Here is a 13,457-nt window from a genome sequence, read left to right on the forward strand (position 1 = left end):
CAATCATATACAAAACAAGCCAACAAGAAAAGAAAAGCTACGAGTTTCAAAGTTGGGGCAATGTATGATTGTGTATTCAAATTCTTGTAGCATGAGAATCCATTAGGCGAGTTGCCCAGTGACATTTTGTCGGTTAACTAGGTAGACTAGTGCAAAATAATCTACATGAAAAACAATGGCATATCCTAGCAAATAATGCGGGAACTTATTGATGGAGTAGATATCATACCAAGACACTTTCTTTTGGTTACTGAATAGTTTTGCTTGGCATTAGACAATCTTCTCCTTAGCATAGAACACTAAATTGAACTATCCATTTTCATCCTGCTACATGAGCATACTTCTAATAGCAATATCAAATGAATCTACAATTACATGATGGGAGGTCTTTGCCCGATCTGGCGAAATCACAATAGGAGCTTTGGAGAGTAAGATTTAAAGGCATGGGAATGCCAAGTCAACTTCTTCATTCCATTGGCATCTAAAATAAAACATCCTTCTATTATCCATACACTAATCTCTGGGGTTCCATGATCTAGGAAGGCGTTAGCCACATCGACTTCCTTTACGAGCTCCAAGGCCTTATTGGTCTCGGTCGCTGTTAAAGGAGTGATCCTTAGTCTACGTCTTCTTGTCAAGATGCTTTTGAATTTCTTTTGGCAGTTGGGAGACAGCATCAGCACAACTGTCGGAAGGTTAAGTTTGGTTTAAAAGTGTCTAGGTCTTTGACCAAGTCATAATCTTTGATAGGATCCACAGGCTTCTCCAACCGGCTAGGGACTAGGGCTATACCCATTTTCATCTTTTCTTTTTCTTCTAATAATTGCAGCATCGGCACTTCCTCTGTTTCTGGAAGTGCTTCTGTATCATCTATCTCCTGGCCTCTAGTCTTGTCTCTGGGACTGTCTCTGTAACTCTCTGTGGCACTGCAGTGCTCTCTACTGCACTGTTCTGTCATGTATTGCTCTATCCCTCTGTTGGTATGTTGAACTTCACAGTCTTGGTAGAAGAGTTATTTTCGTTCTGAACAACTAGTTCCTTCTTCTTGGTACGCATAATAGCGGCAACTTCCAACTCTACCAAATTGAAGGCAGGCTCTTGTACCTTCTGTTGGCTATCAGTGGAATTGGCCTTTACAGGGGCTGGACTTGGACAGTCCTTTGCAGTGTGTCCTTCACCTTTGCATCGGTTGCATAAGGGCTTGTAATCCACAGATCCTCTAGGGTTTGGACAATTTGGGGAGATATGATCCTTTTCTCCACACCTATAACATTTCACCTCTGATCTCTAACCACCGCTAGACTGTTGTCCTCTCTAACTTTGAGAGGGGAACATCCTTGGACCAAAATTAGGACCAAATTCCCTAGGCTTTGGTCCAATATCCTGTGTTGTCATTTTGGATTCCAGCAAGTTGAATCTTGCATTTTTATCCTTCTGTCTTCGTTCATGCATCTCTTTCAAAGAGCAAATATCCTCTGTACCACATAGAGCATGCATCGTGATGGTGATATGTTTCCACCTTTATGGGATGAAATTCTTGTTGAAAGTGGCTTTGATAATGAGAATCTCCAACTCTTCAGTGGAAGAAGAAACTTTGCAAACATCCATTGAATTCTCCTATTCTTGACAATGCCATTTTCTTCATTTTCAGCCTCTTTTGATGCTTGTTGATGGCAAGTTTCCGCGACTGCACACCAAAAATATGGAGCCCCAAGAGGAACACCAAGGAAAAGGGGATTCTACTTCAAGAAAATCTATCTTGTAATATCAATAAGCTTTTATCTCATTCTTTTGATAACCAAAACAAAGAAAACAGCAAATCTTCACGCAGCATCATAGTAGATTTCTCCCACGGATTTGATAGAATCAACCATAATCTTCAACATCTTCATAGAATCCATCAATATAACAAAGAACACAAAAGAATACACCATCTTTTGAATGGAAATAAATCACATAGTATTCATCTTCAATGTCTTCATAGTTCTCTCTCTCAATCTCTCATATACATTTACATTGTTTTTATAGAATTGACTCTCTCTCTCTCTCTCTCTCTCTCTCTCTCTCTCTCTCTCTCTCTCTCTCTCTCTCTCTCTCTCTCTCTCTCTCTCTCTCTCTCTCTCTCTCTCTCTCTCTCAATAGTACATCATATCCTCACTACAATACTCTCATAATAACCCTCAATAATCCTTCTTAGGTCGTGGATGCACCTCCCAAGAGGTATGTCTGATATGAAGAGTCACCAGACCCACTATAGTGTCTTTTTACAGCTCACTATTGTCAATGTCACTCAGTCTTCAGCAGCTGCTTCTTCCACTTGTTTTAGCTCTTTTGAGCTTAGATTCATCCTTTCCAAAAGTTTAAAAACTTTTTCAAAGTCACACATACTTTCTACAGAATACTTACAGAAGGTCTACAGAACAATACAGTATAGTACTAGAGTAGCTACAGTACAGAGACTGAGCAGAGACAGAGGCTCTACAGAAGGTCTACAGAGGGCTACATAAGGTCATCAGAACCTCATAACTCATACTCAAACCATTCCAAACTATCAAAAACTATTCAATAAGCTTCCAAAAGATCTCAATCTTCATCAATCATCAATCCATGCTTCATAAAGAAGACAATCATAACAAAATAGAAGCTATACAGAGGGTATACAGAACCAATCAGAAGCTCAACAGAACCTATCAAGACATCATAGAGCTTCATATCTCCATTAAGAATCATCATGAACTTCCAAAACATAATCAATATCATCCAAAGCACTCTCAAATACTTTCTTTATCAACCATACGTCACTGTAAATCCATCAAAAATCAATCATTCATTCCTCAAAAACAACAAAAATCAGTCAAAAATTCAGTCTTTTTCCACTCTCAACATAGATACAATGAAATCCCTTCTTGTCCAAGGATTGAAGCACTACAAGGCAGTTGCTATTCTAAAATAGCATAAGAATCCTACCTAGTTTTTTCAAACTCCTGGCCCTGCTTGAAGTTGCCTTGCTTCGAAGCCATCACTGAGGCTGATCTACAGACATTATAACGGGCCTACTGGTTCAAAGAAGTAGGGGGAACAATAGAGAAGAGAAAGAGATAGAGCCAGAGTAGGTTTATCCGTAGTCCATGAATGGATTTCCATCACTATGGATTACTACAAGCTACTCGGAGTCTCCAGGAATGCTTCTACAGAGGACATTAAAGCGGCATTCCGCAAGCTCACCTTGTAGGTCCACCTGGACTACCTCTTGAAGGCCTCCCCAATCGGACCAGCAGTGCGCTCTGCTACACGCCACTCTCAGGACATCTTTAAGACCTACCAGGTCTTGAAGAATGACAAGAAGCATGTCGTTCAATCTCAGCTAGTCACGAACTGTGGAGCCTGTTGAAGCCTGAAAGGGAAGCCCTCATCACAATCGACATCAGCACATCAAAAGATGCCATCAAATCTATCGCGAGCCACAGAGAAGCGACGCCTGCAATTCGTCATTTTTTCTTAACCTTATCCTAAGGTTCACAAAATCAAAAGGGCCTATTCACACCCTCTCTATCGAACCTCTTTTCACACTAAACTATTTTGGACTGAAATTTATTTGCATTGAAAAAGGCCTATTGTTCTAGTCATAATCTTGATCTCAAAAGTGAGTTTATGCTTCAGTGATTAAAATCCTTATAAATCTCTAGTTTATTGTAAAAGGATAGACATTGCCCGAGAGTTCTCGTGGTAAGACCTCCTACTAAGATGACTAAAGTGGAACATATAGCAAAATTTAATGGTGAAGGCTTCCATGCCTAGAAGGAGAAGACCAATGTACCATCTTATGCGGAAAGACTTATGGAACTTGTTTGAAGATGATGCAGATAACAAGAAGGAAGATGATGAAGATGGGTTCATTGAAGAAGACTAGTTCAAAACCAAAGAATAGAAGAAAATGAATAACAAGGCACTAGGGATCATTGCATGGGGACTAAGTGATGATGTGCTACATCATATATCTGGCATTAGAAATGCTAGAACTGCTTGGGAGGAACTTGACAGAATGTTTGGTACCCAAGAAAAGAACTCAAAGGTAAAACTACTCATGCAGTTTTATAAATTAGATATCAAAGACAGTGCTTCTATGACCATGCACATTAACAAGTTCAAGAGCCTAAAAACCCAGCTTGCAACTCTTAAGAAGAATATTAATGAAGATGAAGCAATATCCGTACTACTTGCAAGTGTAAACAAGGATCCATATAAAACCTTGTGTCCACTCTAAGTAATGTTCCAACTCTCTCACTCAAAGATATTGAGCACTCACTGCTTGATGGAGAAAGCAAATATAAAAGCAAAGATGTAAAAGAGACCATCTCAAGGGAAAACCTCTTATACACTAGAGGAGCTACTAGACCCAAGGGAAGAGGTCAAGGATTCAACACCGACAACAGGAGTCGGATGACATGTCATTATTGTGGTAAAACTGGCCATATTGTCAGTGAATGCTTCCACAAGAAAAGAGCACAACAGGTGTAGAATAACCACCACCAAAGTCAATTCATGAATGAAGAAGAAGAAAAAGATAATTCCACTACCATCAACAACTATGATAAACTGTTTTAAGGAATTTGTTCCCATAGTGGATATTGTAAAAACCCTACCAAAAATGTAAAGTTTCAAGCCTTAACTTGACTAGGCTGCTAGAGAGCTAGTTTCCCAGACCATGTCATCATGAAAGGGGGGGAAAAGCCAGCAAGGGTAGAGACTCATCATTTGAGGGGGGGTGTTGAGAAATCAAATGATGTATTCCTAGAAGAGGCTTTGTATAAGAGAGATGACAAAAGTTGTATGCTCCAAAATTCTCTAGGAAGAGATGTCCAAAATCCCATAAGCATAGAGAGGAAAAGTGGTACTATCCAAAAGCTATATAAGCATGTACTTGACACTCATTTCAATGTAATAGTACTTTCATTTTGTGTCACTCAAGATTGTGTTTATGAGTCCAAGCTAATCTATCTTGGAACCTAATGCACTTGAGTTACAAGCCCTCACTCTGAAAATGTAGCGTGTGTTTAACTTGCGTCCACCATAGCCAACTAGCTCTAGATCCGTGTTTCTCAACATTTATCATCCTATCAAAAATTTTGAGACAAGTTCCACTTTCCAAATCTCATTTTAATTGGCACCACATCAATAACAAAATATATGATTAATCTTGGACACTTTTGCCTTGTTAATTTTGAGACAAGTTCCACTTTCCAAATCTCATTTTAATTGGCACCACATTAATAACAAGATATATGATTAATCTTGGACACTTTTGCCGTGTTAATTAACCAACTTTGTAAAATTGTTTTAGCACATCATTGTGTTCAATGTATGGTTCAATTGTTGTTGTGTGCTCCTAGCATGCTTTAAAAACTTGAAACATAGGCCACACCTTGTACTTTGAGTTTTATCAAGAGTTATGCAAACAAATTCAACCTCTTTTTTCAAGCTAGAGGCACACTAATTACTCAAGCATATACTAACAACTATGGCTCAACTTGTACTTTCTACCATCGTAGCTTGCAAAGCTATAGAATACTAATTTCATCAAAATTCTTTTCACATTTGATATATATATTCTACACTAAAAAATATTTGATGCTTATGAGATGTTGTGTTAATCACAAGTTCTATGAGAACTAATCATGTGTACACTACTTTGAAACACTCCTTTCTTCAATGATTATCACAAAATTCATCCAAATGCAAATACTAGAGAAGTAGACCATATTATGGACTTACTTGAAGGTCTAAAAGATACTCATTTGATCTATCTAATGAGGAATGCTGGAATCGTATTATGGACAAGACTTGTAAAATGTGAGAATGAAAACTTATCAAAATAATTTTCTCACCAAATTTTGATGTACATATAGTATTTGACACTTGATCAAGGCCATGGATCAAAGACCCTCTTAATGTTGTTCTGGTCTAAAGCTATGTTGGACAAATGGTAGCTCGCATCTCTTAATGTCTTTCACATATCTACTAGAACAACTTGAAGTATGCATGACCATGTTCTCTCATAATACTCAGTTGTCACATATTGTAATTCAAACCTACATAGTTCCATTTGTTTGCTTGTATATCATTCTCTAGTAAGTTGTCCATGATACAAAATTCAAACATTGTCCATGTTCATACCTTGATATACTTGAACTCATATCACATGTTCATATGTTTAACTATTCATATCGTTTGTAATATTTCAAACAACATCCTTGACCCAAAATATTAGAACTCAATTACATTATACATCACGTGTTACCTACAAGCTAGTATGCCTTGTGCTCTCATTGAAATTTGTATGTATGATCAATTCATCAATTTTCAATCTTGATATTGGGTTGGTATGTGCTATCCATAAATAATATCATTAACTTGTGTATAACAAGGGTGCTCAACAAATGCAACATAGAAATACCATGTGCGTGCGTGCGTGCGTGCGTGCGTGCGTGTGTGTGTGTGTGTGTGTGTGTGTGTAGATTCTAGAAATGAAATCAATTGCATCTCACCTACTTGTTATCTTTGCCTATATCTTGCACAAATTGTATGATTCAAAAGGGGTTCATGTACTCCCAAATGCCACCATCAGAGCATCTAAACAAGATAACTTATTGTTGGGAATAAAGGGCCACCATGCCTTTTATACGTGCTTGGGTGTGAACACACCCTTAACACTTGTACTTTACATATAACTATCACAAAAACTTAAAAGAGGTACAAATCATTGTACCCACACATCGTGCATCACTCTTTACTACTACTTGCCCTTTCTCTCTCTCTTCGCCATTGCCATAATTGAACATCGCGACTCCACTACACACCCATCACTACAAACTGGTATTGAAGCTAAAAGCCATCCCACCTGCACTTCCCAAGCAGTCCAAGCCCTCCCAACAGTAGGTTGTCAATTTGAGTCAGGCACAGGATGGAGGCATAGGTCACACGTCACGAGGACTCTCCAACAATCATGTGCATGCCGTAGTTAGCATAAGCAGTCAAACGACAAGTTGCACTCAACACAAGCAGTTAGGCGATAGGCCTCAGCAATTCAAGGCAAGTTATGAGGCTCATGCTAGGTCAACACAAGTCATGTGCAATCGTCACTCAGCACCGTAAACTTTTTTTTAGATCACGTTTTTTTTTTTTTTTTGTGGGGGGGAGGGGGGGGAGGCGCTTATCCTTGGCTATAAAATGTTGCGGGCTATTACACGTATATAAGCATAGTTTGATAAATCCAAGAGATTTGTGTATGCATTTACTCCTAAAAATTGGGGCTTTTGGAATATGCTTAAAGATTTTACATAGCTAAGTAAAATTTATGAAATTTGCACACTTATGGGTCTCCAAATGTAAACGCCCCGAACAACATGGTATGCTTAACAATTATGATATTTGCTTGTTTTCGAGATTTAATATAAAAGAGAATGAACACTTAAAGCTGAAAATGAAAATTCTCCATTATCAAATTCCTCCATATTCCCTCTTCTATCACTGTTGTTTTACAGGATAGCAAGCCTGTAAATTCATTACAACAGCTCCTTCTCGAGCTCTTTCTTCCATTTTAGCAACAAGAAGCAAGCCCTATCCATGTACTGCTGATCAACGATGGAGAAAGGCTGATTTCCCTTTTTTCTTCTCTCATACTGTAAAGATATCGGTTCTTATCATTGCATAATAGATAATGCATGTGTGTTTGTACATCTTTGCATGATCTTGTGAGAGTGAGAATTACTTCTTCTCACTCTCAAGTTGATTGTAACTGAGCTCTTCCCTAAGGGACTTGGGTTGAGCAGAAATACATTCCTTCGGGGGGGGTTGCCCATCTTCAATCCTCATCTTCAATCCTCAATCTTGTCATGATGATGGGGATGGATGGGGCCTGTTTCTGGCTATCTGTGGGTGCTATACATGAGTTTACAGCAAAGAAAAATGATATTGAATGAAGAAAAACGAGCTCTTATTTATAGGAGAGGGGAGAGCTAGTACAAAAGGGGAAAGTGGAGTAGCACAAGACAAGTGTCCAGCCACATGTCATGAGATGTGACAAGTGGTGGGACACTTGGAAACTTGTGTGACAAGTGTCTTGACACCTGTCTCTTCTCTATGGCCTTTCTTTTTGGGTTGAATACTGTCAAGAATAGAAACAACCAAATTTAATAAGCACAGTCAGAGTACAGAACTTACTATTTTTAGAATGATATCCCTATTTTTTAGGACTAGCATTTTTAGGCTAATTCGAGGCTCCTAAAATTTAGAGACCTCCTAAAATTTAGGGACCCCCCCCCCCCCCCAATATGGATGTCATATGAAAGCTTTTTCCGTGTACATCACAAAAATAGTATCCAAATCTTCATGTGACTTTCCTATGCAAAGAAATGTGCATTTCAAGCTTTCAACCCACACATGCACATTATACAAGCATTTCATGATCATGTCATCTTGTTGATTGTAACTATCTGTTCTGGTGGATCTAGCCCACACTTCAAGGCATCAATCCTTTCTGTGTGCGAGTCTAACCCTGATATGCGTGAGTTCTAGTCACAGGCACCCAATCGGACCATATAGGTGGAAGTGTGAACTATCTTTTCTCTAACCCACCACGTGGGTCCACCATAACCTATGACCACTCATCAGTGGCCAGCTCCAATGCACTTTTCTTTATATCTAATTAGTGCAAAGGAAATAAATTTAATAAATCATTATATATATAAATTAATGAAAAATGATACAAATTCTGTTTCTATAGAGTTGTGACACCAAAAATCAGGCTTTCATATAATTGTGTAAATTGCAATGGAACAAGTACAATTTCTTGAAATTTTGGCAAATTGAACCTTGCACAATTTGGGGCTTTTGTAAAATTTACAAAATTTGGGTTAAATTTGGTCTTGGCATGTACTTGTAGTGCAATTTCTATGTAAACTGAGTACATTGGATCCCAAACAAATTTGAGGCTTTTGCAAAATTTGTGAAACAAAATTGGGTTGGGCAATCTTCTCAGGAGTTATGTTTGATGTGATTTGAGTAGCTCGAGCAAAGAAATTTTGGAGCTTTTGATCATGTGAGTCAAATTTGTGCCCGTATATGTATTTGGAGAAGAAATTGTAGCTAAAATTTGAGACTTTCTCATGAAATTGATATATTAGTCCGTGGCACAACTGCAATCGCTTATGGTGTGATGTAGCACATATTTTATGCCTCTATAAATTGATTTGCAAATCTAAAATTTTTACAGTTACTTTTTCATTGTTGGTTGGTACTTGCTTTATACCTTGGTCATTTGTGTCACAATTGGACTCACATTTGTTGAATTTTGAGTAACTTTTGAGCTATAAATCATGGCTAGCAACAGTGATAGCAACAATCTTTTGCACATTAAGAAGCTTGCGTGTGCATACAACTTTGCTATATGGGAAAAGTAGTACTATAATGTCTTGGTGCAAAAGAAACATGTGAAACCCATAAAGACAAAAGGGGTAAAACCAACAACTATGGATCCAAATGAGTGGAATGAGTTAGATAAGCTTGCATGGTCTACCATAGAAGTTTCAGTGTCAAACACTTTGCTCTTCAACATAGAGAAATTGAAATCTCCCTATGATATGTGGCAAAGACTTGAGAAGTTATATGCTCAAAAAAGTGAACAAGCAAGATTTATTGGTTGAAAATTTTGATGGACCTTCTTATCAAGGAAGATATAGCGATGTTTGTACATTTGAATGAGTTTAACTCTATTTTCAACTAGCTGGTTGCTTTGGAGTTTCACATTGATGAGAAGTTCAATGCAACATTTGTTATATGCACTTTGCTTGAAAATTGGGATACTTTTAGGACACCAATGAGCAACTCTAATGCTATGCTGTTATATTCAAATGTGGAGAGCTCTTTACTCATGGAAGAGCTCAAAAGGCAAAATATTTCAACAAACAAGTCTTCCAATGCACTACATACTAAAGATAGAACCCAACAAAAGGCTAATTCTAACAACAAAACACATAGCAAGTCTTGTAAAAAAAAATACAGTGTCATCATTGTGGCAAGAAAGGGCATTTCAAGTGGGATTGTTTCAAGTGGAAGAAAGAGAAGAACAAGGACAAAAGCATTAATGAGAACAAAGATGAGAAAAATGACAACCAACATGTAAAGAAGAGCAATGTGAAAATAGAGAATGTCAATGTAGTCAGTCACAAGAGTGGCAATGACAATGATGTATTTTTTGCTTCTTTCAGTGCACAATCATTGATTGTAGATTCTGATGATGACATGCACACTTGGATTCTTGATTCAAGTGCTTCATTGCATGTAACACCACACCATCAGTGGCTTTCTAACTACATTGGTGGTAGACATAATATTGTTCACTTGAAAAATAACTATGCATGTGACATTGCAAGGATTGAAAATGTGCAATTGACATTTCAACATGGTTTAGTATTCACTTTGCATAATGTAAGGCATGTACCTTAGCTCAAGAAGAGCTTGATAAGCACATGGCAGCTATATCATGAAGGCTATCACACCACTTTTGGGGATAGCAAATGGAAGTTATATAAAGAATCTAGGATTGTTACTAAAGGCTCTAAGAGTGACACTTGGTATCCATTACATATATCTAGTGTACGTGATCATATTGTCACCATAGCCGAGCAACCAAGTGTGCCTTTGTGGCATAAATGTCGATTGGAACACATGAGTCCAACTAGAACGAAAGTACTTTCTTGTTTGGGCTGTTTGCCATGTTTGAGATATGTTGTATATTTAGCAAGCATGCTTACATTACATTAAAATCCTCTTTCACTAAAATCTTCATACTTAGAGTTTGGACATTCGGATGTATATGAGATACTAGGATTCTCTAGTAGAAAAAATTATTTTATCACATAAGTTGATGATACCACATGCAAAGTATCGATTTATTCGATCCATCATAAAGACAAGGCATTGGATAAGTTTAAAAAATTATTGACACTTGCTAAAAATATGACTAGCAAGACATTAAAGTATCTTCGCTCTAACAATAATGGAAAATATGTGTCCAAAGTCTTTCAAGCCCTTTGTGACAAAAAAGAAATAGAGGAAGATCACTACCCCTTATAATCCACCCCAAAACGGTGTCACAAAGCGTATAAATAATATTATTCAAGAGAAGATCCATACCATGTTATCTCATACTACATTACCTCATGGATTTTGAGCAGAGGCTGTTATGATAGTTGTACACTTAATAAATCAATCACCAAACAGATCTTTGGGAAAGAAAGTCCATCAAGAAGTGTGGTCGGGCAAGCCACCTTCATATGCACACTTCAAAATGTTTAGTTACAATGCAATTTATGCATATACGCAAGAAGCAACGTAACATATTGGAGCCTAAGTCTTGTAAATACATTTTTCCTAGGATATGGTAACGAGGATAAAATGGAATATAGATTATAAAATCCCAAGAAAATAAAAATCGTACACAACAGTGATGTTATCTTTCCAAAAGATCACATGCATAAACAACCTGAAAATATTGAGAATATCGAAAGGATTATGTTCCAAGAAGAGATACCTAACAACAAAGAGTGCTCATTATACAACAATACATACCTGATGTAAATGACCTTACAAATATTAAAAATTATGCTAAATTTCATCAACAAGAAGCTACCCATGATATACCACAATTGTAACAATAAAATACACCATTAGAACAACCAGAACAAGCAAGACAATATGTTGAACCATTTAAACAAGCTGCTCTTAATGCAAATTTGCAAGTTGAACTAGCCAACAAACATTAATCATTACATTCGTAGATCAACTAGAAATACCAAACAACCAAATAAGTTTATTCCTAGTGCAAATTATGTCATGTTGACAAATTATGGTAAATCGTCATGCTTCGAGAAAGCAACGGACAAAGAGAAAAGCAAGAAATGACATAAAGTTAAGCTGACAAAGATGAAATCTCTAAAAAAGAATGATACTTGGGATTTGGTATATTTATCCAAGAGACAAAAAGTCCTACCATGCAAATGGATTTACAAGATGGTCACTTTTGGTTCCTCGCCACAGTACGAAACACGACTTGATACAAGCAAAAACATAAAATTGACTTTAACAAAATCTTTTCTCCCATGGTCAAGATAACTACTTTGTGAATCATAATGAGCTTAGTTACATGTGAAGATATGGAACTCATACAAATGGATATAGAGATTGTTTTTTTGTATGGTAATCTGCATGAAGACATATACATGCAACAACCAAAAGGTTTTGTGGCCAAGGGGCAAAAAAAGATAGCATATAAACTCAACAAAAGCTTATATGGACTAAAATATACACCGTGTGAATGGTATCATAAATTTGATGCATTCTACAATCTCAAAAATTTAAAAGTAAAGTAAATCACTGGTTATATACCAAGAAGGCAACAAATGACAACATTACAATGTTGATTTTGTATATAGATGACATACTAATTGATAGTAGGAATATTCATGTGTTGAATACATTAAAACAGAACCTACACAATAATTTTGATATTAAAAATCTTGATGAGACAAATCACATTCTTAGTATGTGTATACTAAAGGACAGATCGAAAGGTTTTTATTTGTTACGATAAAAGTATATATCCAAGATTTTGAAACGTTTCAATATGAAGGCAAAAAAAGCAATAAGTGCTATTGCCTTCATATGTGAAACGCAATATATAAAACCCCACTATATATTATAATAAAAATACTAAAATTGATCAAATTCTATATGCTTCAACTATGAATAGCTTGATATATATTATGATTGCCACACGACATAGTATTTATGACGATAGTAGTTAACATGTATATGACACATCCTAATAGCAAGCATTGAGAAGCATTGAAAAATATCATGAGATATTTTAAGAACACAAAGGATTTGTGCATCTGTTTAAAAAAGCAAAAAACATCTATCATTCGCTTTACAAATACAAACTATACTAGTCATGCTAAACTACAAGAAGCCTACTTCAAGGTATATATTTACCTTCACAAGGGAAGCAACTTCTTGGTGTCCAAGCCACAAAAGTGTTTTGCATTGTCTAGTACAGAGATAAAATATGTGACTACCACTAAGGCATGCAAAGAAGCTTTAAGGCTTACACATCTAGTGGGAGAGCTTGATATTACTGAGACCCTTATTCTCCATTACAATAGCCAGAGTGCTATTATGCAAGCACAAAATCCCATCTTTCATACAAAGACGAAGCACATATATATAAAGTATCGCTTTATCAAAGATGTACTTCACAACAAAAATATTGAGCTTGTCAAAATATATACAAATTATATTCCCATAGATCTTCTCACAAAGGATATTCCAATAGAGCGGTTTGCCCATTGCCAATAGATAATGGAAGTTGGATAGTATATATATTTCATCTTTGTACATAC

The sequence above is a fragment of the Lygodium microphyllum genome, chromosome 18, assembly GCF_053477565.2.
Source record: "Lygodium microphyllum isolate KBCC chromosome 18, Lygodium_microphyllum_v1.1.10, whole genome shotgun sequence".
NCBI classification, from domain to species: domain Eukaryota; kingdom Viridiplantae; phylum Streptophyta; class Polypodiopsida; order Schizaeales; family Lygodiaceae; genus Lygodium; species Lygodium microphyllum.